The sequence below is a fragment of the Pseudoliparis swirei genome, chromosome 16, assembly GCF_029220125.1.
Source record: "Pseudoliparis swirei isolate HS2019 ecotype Mariana Trench chromosome 16, NWPU_hadal_v1, whole genome shotgun sequence".
Lineage (NCBI taxonomy): Eukaryota > Metazoa > Chordata > Actinopteri > Perciformes > Liparidae > Pseudoliparis > Pseudoliparis swirei.
The window spans coordinates 2,914,827-2,927,217 of record NC_079403.1 but is presented as its reverse complement, the minus strand read 5'-3'; positions in this window follow the sequence as shown (position 1 = coordinate 2,927,217).

Genomic DNA, 12,391 nt, shown 5'->3' with positions numbered 1-12,391 from the left:
CATATGCTTCATGTGTTAGAGCTGCATTCTCTCTCCTGACCACCAGGGGGCGACTCCTCTGGTTGTATAGAAGCATATGCTTCATGTGTTAGAGCTGCATTCTCTCTCCTGACCACCAGGGGGAGACTCCTCTGGTTGTATAGAAGCATATGCTTCATGTGTTAGAGCTGGATTATCTCTCCTGACCACCAGGGGGAGACTCCTCTGGTTGTATAGAAGCATATGCTTCATGTGTTAAAGCTGGATTATCTCTACTGTCCACCAGGGGGAGACTCCTCTGGTTGTATAGAAGCATATGCTTCATGTGTTAGAGCTGCATTCTCTCTCCTGACCACCAGGGGGAGACTCCTCTGGTTGTATATAAGTCTATGCTTCATGTGTTAAAGCTGCATTCTCTCTCCTGACCACCAGGGGGCGACTCCTCTGGTTGTATAGAAGCATATGCTTCATGTGTTAAAGCTGCATTCTCTCTAGTGACCTAGTACGGTATTTGAAGCCCTCTGCAGGAGTAAAGTCTTGTTTTAACACGTCGGCTCTGCTCGTTGACCTCTGACCCCTGCTGCGCCTCCCGCCGTGCGCCCGTGGACAGACGGGGAGACAAGAGTCAGGAAGGAAGCTGGAGAAAAAAAGGACATCGGAGGAGGTGGTCCGCTTATAAATAATAGACACACGGTTACTGACAATCTCCCGCTGAGCTGCAGCTCCTTCAGGGGGAGGAGGAGGCGCGAGGAGGTCTGCTGGAGGCTGCGGAGCACTGGGCTGCTGTGGGAGAATTCAATTCAGTTTATTTGTAGAGCCTATTTTCACAAATTAGAAATGTGTCTCGGAGGGCTTTACAATCTGTACACAGACATCCCTGACCTTTGACCTCACATCGGATCAGGAAAAACTGCCAAACAACCCTTCAGGGGGAAAAAAGGTAAGAACCCTTCAGGAGAGAACAGAGGATCCCTCTGCAGGATGGACAGGAGAACAAAGGGGAGACCTTGGGCCTGTCTCTCTTTGTGGGTCCAGCACTCACAATGAGTTGTTGTGACGGAGCTCTAAAAACTTTATCTCAAACTCTTATCACAGAATTCATCATCATCATCAGCGAAGAAAATGTCCAATGTCATCTCATGCGGATGGATTTCACGTCACGAACGACCAAATACAAATAAGTCATATTTTTTAAACTCGCTTTGCATGGATCTGTTATGACCAGAAAGAGTTGTTGGTTTCTACCGAGATATTTTATTAATTGATTTTCTCTGGCTCTGCTCTCCACCTGATGACGGATATCCAATGTAGCGTGGCCCGCTCGCAGGACAGCACATTAAAATATCATTAGAAAATAAGTAATTTAGTTTGAATTGAGTCTCATAATCTTGTTTTCCTAAAGCCAGGTCAGAGCGCCCAGCCGGTTGGGCGATACCCTAATGAAGACAATCATAATTGTATTAGTTTCTTAAGCACCTTTCCCCGTTGTGAGACTTTCTAAACTGTAATAAATGGGCCTAAAATGTCTTTTGGAGGCCAATGAAATAATGAGATGTTTTCCAAGGCTGAAATCCAGTTTTTGTTCTTTACTTTTATTTAATTTGTTCCTGCGCACGAGAGAAAGGAAGTGTAACCGTCAGACGGACGGACACAATGAGACGCGGGGAGGTTTCTGTGTCCGCGTGGATAATTACATTCCCACCTTTCTCTGGCAGTCGCGTAGCCTTTAATGCTCGTAATTAATTTCATTATTTTTAGCCCTGGCTGTTGAGTGCAGATTAGTTCTCTCTGAGTTGCGGGGATAAACACACGGTAATTGCTTATGACTCTCAGAGCCCGCATTAGATTATACTTAAGCCAACGAATTAGAAAATATCCAATCGCCTTCAAATAAAATTCGTTATTGTCGCCGTTTGTTTTCATTTTTCCAATTCGTCTTTAAGCGTGGACTCTTTTAACGAGGCCACCTCTGTTCTGTTGCCTTGGTTATATTTCTTATATGTTAAGGTTATGGCCCTTAGTTTGTTTTTATTTCTCTCAATGTATGACGAGGCCTGAACGGGGAGCCTCGCTCGAGGCTATCTGGTGGTTGTTTGTCAGCAGCTTAGCCCGAAGAATTGATTCTGCAGCACAACAGAGGTCCTCCAACAGCAGCCAGTGGATGGATTACCCAACAAGCCTCCCAGGCACAGGGGCCCGTTGTGTCAGGGGCCTCACCGGCCTGCACCTGCATGTCCACCACCACGGATGAAGAAAACAACCACAAAGAGACATTTAACTCCTACAAAGAGACACAAAACAACCACAAAGAGACATTAAGTCCTACAAAGAGACACAAAACAACAACGAGACATTAAGTCCTACAAAGAGACACAAAACAACCACAAAGAGACATTAAACTCCTACACACAAAACAACCACAAAGAGACATTTAACACCTACAAAGAGACACAAAACAACCACAAAGAGTCATTAAGTCCTACAAAGAGACACAAAACAACAACAAAGAGACATTAAGTCCTACAAAGAGACACAAAACAACCACAAAGAGACATTAAGTCCTACAAAGAGACACAAAACAACAACAAAGAGACATTAAGTCCTACAAAGAGACACAAAACAACCACAAAGAGACATTAAGTCCTACAAAGAGACACAAAACAACAACAAAGAGACATTAAGTCCTACAAAGAGACACAAAACAACAACAAAGAGACATTAAGTCCTACAAAGAGACACAAAACAACCACAAAGAGACATTAAGTCCTACAAAGAGACACAAAACAACCACAAAGAGACATTTAACACCTACAAAGAGACACAAAACAACCACAAAGAGACATTAAGTCCTACAAAGAGACACAAAACAACCACAAAGAGACATTAAGTCCTACAAAGAGACACAAAACAACCACAAAGAGACATTTAACACCTACAAAGAGACACAAAACAACAACAAAGAGACATTAAGTCCTACAAAGAGACACAAAACAACCACAAAGAGACATTAAACTCCTACAAAGAGACACAAAACAACCACAAAGAGACACAAAACAACAACAGAGACATTAAGTCCTACAAAGAGACATAAAACAACCACAAAGAGACACAAAAAATGCAAAGAGACACAAAATGGCTCCAAATATATATACATTTTCGACAAAAAGACACAAAATGACAACAAAAAGATAGAAAAGAACTACATAGAGACATTAAACACCTACAAAGAGACACAAAATCATCACAAAGATATATACAATGTCTACAAAGAGACACAAAACAACTAAAAAGAGACACAAAACGACCTCAAAGAGACACAAGAGGCTCGCCTCGTGTTCCCTGGAGTCTGAGGGAGTCATTAACGTCTCATTATCCGCCCACTTGTCCAACAATTATCCGGTGCCTAAAAATAGGTTTCTATGACAATTGCTTCACCAACACTTCACCAGAGAAGTTCCTGGGATGCTAATAGCTCTCCACGGCAGTTTTTCCCCCCATCACAACAATTAATTCATCAACAAATATCGTCGAACAATCTTCTCAGAATAATAAGCGAGTCTGGATCTCTAGGGACGCAGGGCGATAACATCTTATACGCACTTTGGTTATTGTCTCCACACCAGATATTCTTCTCACACAGATCAAAGGACAAGCAGACGCTCGGTGCCACGAGCAAAATGAAAGACTTTCTAGACTGTACTCGACATCATGAAGGATTTCTTACGTTGGCGTTGACGACGTGGACCCTGATGAGGAAGCGCTGCACGTCGGCCGGGGGAAGGAGCTCTCCGAAGACCTCAGTCACAACCAGTGAAGCGAGGGATGGCGGAGATAACTGAGGACGCCTGTCAGGCCTTGAAGTGTCCGACCCACGAGACCTCAGATCCACCCCAGAGATCCGAGGTCCTGCTCCCCCTGACGAGCAGCTCGATGTCCCCCGTCACTCCGCTGTGGACTCATGTCTGCTCAAAGGCTTTGCGTCAGAAGCTCTACCTGAGAAGCCGTTATGAATGGATCAGAACCCCCGTGACGAGATCTCGACGCAACCTTCTCCGAGGGGGGTATGGAACTGTGTGGCAACGCCTCCTTGTGTGAGGACGGTTTTCTACGCGGCGTACCGCGGCCGAGCGACGAAGGGAAAGACGGAAAGACATCGAGGACATGTGCGCACGCCTTTGATCACCTTCGTCCCTAGAGATCGAGACTCACTTTTTGTTTTGAGAAGATTGTTCAACGAGATTTGTTGATGAATTAATACATTAAGAGCTATTAGCATCCCAGGAACTTCTCTGGTGAAGTGTTGGTGAAGCAATTGTCATAGGAACCTATTTTTAGGCACCGGATAATTGTTGGACAAGTGGGCGGATAATGAGACGTTAATGACTCCCTCAGTCTCCGAGGGAACACGAGGTGAGCCTCTTGTGTCTCTTTGAGGTTGTTTTGTGTCTATTTGTGATCCCTTTGTGTCTCTTTGTAGTTATTTATATTTATTTGTGATCCCTTTGTGTCTCTTTATAGGCGTTTAATGTCCCTTTGTAGTTCTTTTGTGGTCATTTTGTATCTCTTTGTAGTTCTTTTGTGGTCATTTTGTGTCTCTTTCTATGTCTTGTCTCTTCCTTGTTGTTTTTTGCGCAGGCCTTTGTTTGTGTGCTATTGTGTGTCTTTGTTGGGAGGCGAGCTCTCTGCAGCAGGAGCACGTCGTTCGTTCCTCACAGACTGCATGAAAGAAATTTGTGGACGGACGCTTTGAAGACTCGAGTTCGGCGATTCGGCCGTTTGCCATCTTGGGTGTTGTTGTTTTTTTGCAACCGGTGAACAGGAAGTGACCATATTTGGAATGCGGAGGTTTGAGACGGCGTGGTAGCGACCTGTCAATCACCTTGTAGCCCCGCCCCTAAAGCATACCCTGCTTTATGGTCTGTTTGACTCAAAATTAACCATAATTTAACTCCACAAACATCGTGCTGTATTGAAGAAGAGACCGAGATCCAGACCATAAACTTGTGTTTACAATGTTAATTAAATGCAAATTCGTAATGATATTGGGCGATATAAAATAAACTGAGCTGATTTACTGGCCATCAGGAAGCCGAACTCCAATCCAATGCTTTCAATGTTGACGTGAATCCGGGAACAGTTTGTACTCTTCGATCGCAGTACGCCGGTATGACATTTTTATTGTTATTATTCAAAACAAACACCGCATTCCGGCCCCATTGTATTGGGACGGTACCAGAAATAAGCAGCTAGACTAATCTGCATAGCGACTCGAGGCAAGTAGTTCTGTTGGCTCTGTTTGGTCAATCGGGCCGGACCAACCCTTCAACGATGTGTCTACTTAGTGGTACGTCTAGCATCTCCTCCACCGATCCTATTGCAGTGTTTAGTGTTAGCTAACGGAGCTAAGAGATGTAGCAACGGGCCAACTTTACCGAGGCCCGTAAGTCGAGTGGCGTTAGCTGACAGGTCGGCTAACGCAAGTCGACTTACGGATCCGATCCTACCGCCGATCTTTGCTCATCAGGGTACGTACGGTCATGGAAAACCTGGAAAATTCATGGCATTTTAAAATGGTCATTTCCAGGCCTGGAAAAGTCATGGAAAAAACTTAAATCTGAAAAGTTTTGTAAAAGTCCTGGGAATTTGTTATAATCACATGTTCATTTACGCCGAGTTTGAAATAATTAATATGTTTTTTAAAGAAAGACGCTCAGAATATAAACCGACCTACGCTCTCAATACGCACAACTTTCTAAATGTTTCATGTTTATACCGAGATTTCCGTTTGGTCATGGAAATTTAGTTTAAAGTCCTGGAAAAGTCCTGGAAATCCACTGGTCATTTTATATATCTTTGTGATGATTTTGTGTCTCTTTGTAGTTCTTTTGTGTCTTTTTGTCCAAAATGTATCTATCTTTGGAGCCATTTTGTGTCTCTTTGCATTTTTTATATCTTTTTGTGGTTGTTTTATGTCTCTTTGTAGACATTTTATATATTTTCGTGATCACGTTGTGTCTCTTTGTGGGTGTTTAACGTCTCATTGTGGTCGTTTTGTGTCTCTTTGTAGGTCTTTTTGTCTCTTCCTTGTTGTTTTTTGTCTCTGTCGATATTTTATATCTATTTGTGATCCTTTGTGTCTCTTTGTAGTTCTTTGTGGTCATTTTGTGTCTCTTTGCATTTTGTATTTCTTTGTGGTCGTTTTGTGTCTCTTTCTATGTCTTGTCTCTTCCTTGTTGTTTTTTGCGCAGGCCTTTGTTTGTGTCCTATTGTGTGTCTTTGTTGGGAGGCGAGCTCTCTGCAGCAGGAACACGTCGTTCGTTCCTCACAGACTGCATGAAAGAAGTTTGTGGACGAACGCTTTGAAGACTCGAGTTCTGAGATTCGGCCGTTTGCCATCTTGGATCATCTCCTTCGATGCGGCCGCTGATCTCACCGGCGGCGGCCGTACCTGAACCTGCCCGGCAGATCGTGTCACACTGCAGAGAAAGAGGCTGGAGGGTGGTGGGGTATGTTAAAGCGGCGGAGGGCGGCGAGCCTTTTTCCCCCTCCTAGCTTCCCAGGTACACTTCACGCCTCACAAACTCTCCTGTGCAGCGCTCCGAAAGATTGAGTCACACACACACACACACACACACACTCACTCACTCTTATCGTAAGGCTGCACTCACTCTTAATATTCAACACCTCCTCTCCACCCAGCCATGCCTTTTCTTTTTGTTTAAGTAGGATGAAATCCGGGGGTAGACGGGAGGCAGGGCCCATTCCTTCCCACAGAAAGGGATCACATAGAGAGAAGGACCCCCCCCCCCCCCCCCAAGGACCGCCCGAACAAGACTAACACAAGGCCCGTAATTAAAGATGTAACAAAGCTCTGTCGATTGTTCCTCCGCAGTCGCCTCGCATCGCGGCCCAGGGCTCAGTCTGGCGTGCTCCGTGCGGAGAGGCGGCCGAGCTCCGGTTCGAAATATCAGCCGACGGAGATAATGAAATCATTCACAGAACCGCAGGAGAAGAAAAAAAAGCCGTCCGTTATTCTCATTGCATGACTGAGCGAGGCGGGATTCTGAAGCCTCGGCTCGCTCAGGGCCGTCGTTGTTGTTGTTGGACGTATGCCAGGTAGGAGAGGGAATTGAACCCGTGAGCCGAGAATGAGCTGATCTGGAGGCGGAAATAATCTCAATGATGGAGTTAAACCTCGGCGGTCTGAGACAATAGAGAGCGGTGTGTCGGAGCGCGTTGAGGTAATCCACAACGCGCTCCGACAGGACTTTATTATATTCACGGAACCTTCTGAGAATGCTTGAAAAAGACTATTGCGTTAGTTTAGTAGACTTGTTTTACCTTTTTTGATCAATCAGATGTTTTTAAATCCCGATTAACGATGAAACACGACGCTTCGATACGAGTTTAACAGAAACACGTCACGGTGGAGCTCTCCATGAGGACGGGTAACGAGTCCCGGACATCCCCAACGAGACTCGACAACACGGTGGGACCGGAACAAGGGTCTCCTAGGTGCAAGTCCTGGGTTTGTTCCACCCATCAGACGCCCTTGTCTTATCACTAGGGATGGGTATCGTTTGGGTTTTTTCCGATACCGGTGCTAAACCGGTACTTTTAAAACGATACCGGTGCTTGAACCGATAATTAAAAATAAAAAAAACACAATCAGGACATAAAAAACCTCTTCTGCCAAATTCCCTGTAGAAGCCGTGTCTCGGATATCAGACTCGCGCTCGTAGCTCGTAGCTAGCGCTAGCTACGAGCTACAAGCTAGCTCAAACATGGTTATACTGGCTAATTTATTATTTGTTTGCGTACTTTTATGAATGCACGACTTGCAATCAACGTTACGGTACTAATCTGAGTTCAGGCTGCTCGTCATCATCGGTCTCCAGGTGTTCAGGGGGACCGGTGACAGTCGCCCCATCGCGCCCAGTCTGGCACCGGTTGTCTAGGAACCGGTGGCACATTGGCACCGGGTTTCGGTGCCCAACCCTACTTGTCACCGCATCATTTGCATTGATGTGGACGGATTGACGTAGTAGTGACCTTGAAGGGTTTTAAAGGGTTCGTCAATGCACCTCGAACGCCACGGAAACCGTCCAGACTCACGGGGTTCATAGCGTAGCTCCGTTGCAGAATGAAGGAACTGAAATCCTTCCTCGGGAGAAGCCCGGTGGCTTCCTGTGTTCGTATGAAATGAAATACCCAGAGGAAGGAGAAGGGGGGGGGGTATTTCTATGAGACACTACCTTCCTCTCCGACGTCGAATTTCGGCGAATGTGGAGGCGTCACGTTATCCAATTTCGCGCCAGCACGAATTTCTGATTTCATTTTCCCGCGGCTTTGACGCCCAGATCGGTCGGATCGGAAGGGTGTTAAAAAAACTCATTCCCGGCAGCGGCGCCGGCAATTAATTCTGACTTTTTTGCAGCGCTACTAACGAGGTATTCAAAGAATCCAGCGTCGACCCTCCGCGGCCGTCTGTCGAGCCTCGCGGAGACGACTCGCTTTTTTACGAATGACTGATGGCTGCGGTTCTCCGGATTGTCGGCATTCCGGGACGCCGCTCCGCCGTCGGGTTCGAGGCGCCGCGGCGGAGTCATTAGAGCAGCCGGAGAGAGAGAGATGATCTCGGATCGGTCTTGTCACCGACTCCCGGGTCGCGGTGCCAGCGCGTCGCGTTAATGGGCACGTTATTAAATCTAGCTTGAAAAACAGGTGCCAGACTTGACTGTGAATCAAGAAGCCACTTACTCCGTTTCCTCCTGCTCTCCCGCGTTGAGACACGATCACTGAAGCTGGAGGGAAAGTGACTTCAGTGTTTCTGATCAGCTGAAACGTTTACAAATGTTAAATATGGCCAAGAAGGTTTTTCTGAAATTGCGAGCCTGAATATATAAGTTGACTCATCTTATTGAATATGTGCTACCACAATCACAGAATACCACAGAATACTCTGATAATTACTCCTCTGGTTGTATAGAAGTCTATGCTTCATGTGTTAAAGGTGCATTCTCTCTCTTAACCACCAGGGGACGACTCCTCTGGTTGTATAGAAGCATATGCTTCATGTGTTATAAAGCTGCATTCTCTCTCCTGACCACCAATCGGCGACTCCTCTGGTTGTATAGAAGTCTATGATTCATGTGTTAAATCTGCATTCTCTCTCCTGACCACCAAGCGGCGACTCCTCTGGTTGTATAGAAGTCTATGATTCATGTGTTAAATCTGCATTCTCTCTCCTGACCACCCGGGGGCGACTCCTTAGTCTCACGTCACTTCTGGTTGCAAAAACTAACTTTTTTTTTAGATATTCGTATACATAACTAATCTGTTTTAGTTTAGTTTGGCGTGTTTCGTAATACACGGTCACACCTTTTTAGTTCTTTGTACCTTCTACTTTTGGACATTCAGTGCACAGGAAGTGGCACACAGCCACGTCCTGCGGCCCGTTGTGAAGTCACCAACACGGGGGTCTTCAACACCGTGTAAGTGCTTAGGCGGGGAGGTCGAGGCTGTCCGTGAAGAGGGTTTACCCGGATATTTTGACCCCCCCCCCCCATCCCTGCTTTGTTTGAATCCGACCAGCAGGCGAAGCAAAGGTCTTGGTGCAGCTGAGACCTCCTGAGATGATCGGGCCCTTTGAAGCTTTTAGTTGCCAGGTGACAGAGAGGGAAAAGAAAAATGAAATAGATGTGTTGTCCCTCCGCACAGACCTCGGGATCAGGACCACCAGATGGAGGCAAGAACTTCACAACTATCCTAGAATTGATTCACGCACCGGCAGTTAACGAGTAATTGGCTGAGATTGACCAACGACTATAAACTCTCGTTCCTTTTTTTCTCCTCTGTTTACGTTCCTCGTGTTTATGTTTTTAGTCGGAAAAGAAAACGTAAACTTTTTTACTCCTCTGGTTGTATAGAAGCCTATGCTTCATATGTTAAAGCTGCATTCCCTCTCCTGACCACCAGGGGGTGACTCCTCTGGTTGTATAGAAGTCTGCTTCATGTGTTAAAACAGAAACTGTTTCATGCTCATAGGGAAGAACCCCCCCCCCCCCAGCTGAACTCTTCCCCTGGAACTACGAACACACAGGAAACAACAAAGGAGACATTTGTCCTGAGTGGGTTCTGGTTCAACATGGCTGCCCCCCCCCCTAACCCCCACCCCACCTCCTGCATACCAAGCGTGTAATGGAGCGCTCCTCTCTACTTGTTATTCTCTGACTCCAGGTAGTCACGTGCACCGGCCTCTGGACCCTCACAGTTTTGTGTTTTCTTCCGGTTTTGTTTCTGTTGACGTTAAGATGGTTAAATGCTCTGCAATGAGGATGTTATTGTTCTTTTCTTTATTCTCGTCTTTGCCTATGAATGTAAATAATTAATCCGACAGCCGTCAGGACTTCATTCATAACGCAGCTGCTGCATGTTCACGTGTGTTTGTACGAACACCGCTCCTTTAATTACTGACTTCAGAAGTTACTTTGGTCTCATTCAGCAGAGCGAGTCAAGAGTAACAAGGAGTGACAGAACACAGACACATATATATACATATATATATATATATATATATATATATATACATATATATGTATATATATATTTATCTATATAAATATAAATATATATATATACACATATGTGTATATATATATATATATACACATATGTGTATATATATTGTAAATATATATATGCGCGGTGTGTCCAGTCGCCGTCGCTGGCAGCTCCGCTGAAATTGTGCGCTCTTAGTTTTGTGTTTATTTTAATATTTTCTTTGCCACAAACACATCGGCACTAACAACATACGACCGCAGCACACTTTTGCGCAAAACAAGGGTTTTTGTCCACTTTTTCCATCGATCCAGCGTGGCGGCAGAGATCGACGAGCGAACCGCAACAACAACAGTGGAGCCGCTACTACGGGAGACGAAAACATCGAGGGAAACGGAGCGGAACAGACTGAGAGTTCAAGCCCACCGTCCACCTTTGCCCAGCATCCTTCTTGCTAACGTCCAGTCTCTGGAAAATAAGATGGATGATTTTAGGGCAAGGATCAGATTCAACGGGACATGCGGGATTGTAACATCTTTTGTCTGACGGAAACTTGGCTGACCCCGCTGGTGCCGGATCGAGTCATATGCCCAACCGAGTCCTTCTCTGTTTTCCGTGCAGACAGAACGGAAGAGTCTGGTAAATCTAAGGGTGGAGGGGTCTGCTTCATGACAAACAACATGTGGTGTGACCCCAAGAACATTAAGACTCTTTCTCGTTCCTGCTCGCCGAACCTGGAACATCTGACGATCTCATGCCGTCCATTCTACCTTCCCGGGAGTTCAGCTCGGTCATCACCACAGCCGTCTACATTCCACCACAAGCGGACACCGACGTAGCACTATCGGACCTACATGATGTGTTATGTCGGCATCAGAACAAGTATCCCGACGCGGCTGTGGTGGTGGCTGGACTTTAATAGGCAAAACTAAAAAAGTCATGCCGAACTTTCACCAGCACATTACGTGTGCTACCAGAGGAAAGAACGTTGGACCACTGCTATACGCCATTCAAGAGAGGCTACAAGGCTGTCTCTCTCCTCCGTTAGGGAAATCAGACCATGCCGCCATTTTTCTGCTTCCGGAGTATAAACAAAGGATCGCGGGAAGGGTAGTGACGAGGAACAATGCGGTGGTCTGACCAATCAGAGGCTGAGCTACAGGGACATGATCCAATCCAGTTCCAGTCGCAGCGAGTTTGCGGAAGTAGCAATGAGCCTCATAAACGCTTAACGGACACCATCGCCCCCACGGTAAAAGTTAGGGACTTGCCTAACCAAAAGCCGTGGGTTGAAAGATCCATCCGTGAAGCTGTGAACGCCCGTACTGCCTATAACTCCGGTCTTGTATCCGCAACATGACAAGGCAGCGGTCTATGGACTGAGGAGGCCGGTGAAGTATGCCAAAGGAGGTACCGAGACAGAGTGGAATCACAGATGGAGCAGCGCGACACCAGGCGCCTATGGCAGGGCTACGGACCATCACAGACTACCAGAGCAGACCCAGCGCAATGGTGAGTGCCGACGCATCCCTAGCGGACGACCTGAACTCATTTTATGCACGGTTTGAGGCTAGCAACAACAGCGCGAGCTCGCCGCTAACAACAAACACGTAGCGCGCCGAGGTGAGTTTCTACCGCTGGCTGAACACACACACTCTCTGACCGAAGCACAGTGTGAGAGGGCTCTGTTGAGGGTGAACACCAGGAAAGCTGCAGGTCCAGATGGCATATCTGGCGAGTACTGAAGACCTGTGCTAACCAGCTAGCTCCAGTGTTCACCACAATATTCAACCTCTCCTGGCTGAGTCCGTGGTCCCCGCCTGCTTCAAGAGATCCACTATTGTCCCTGTGG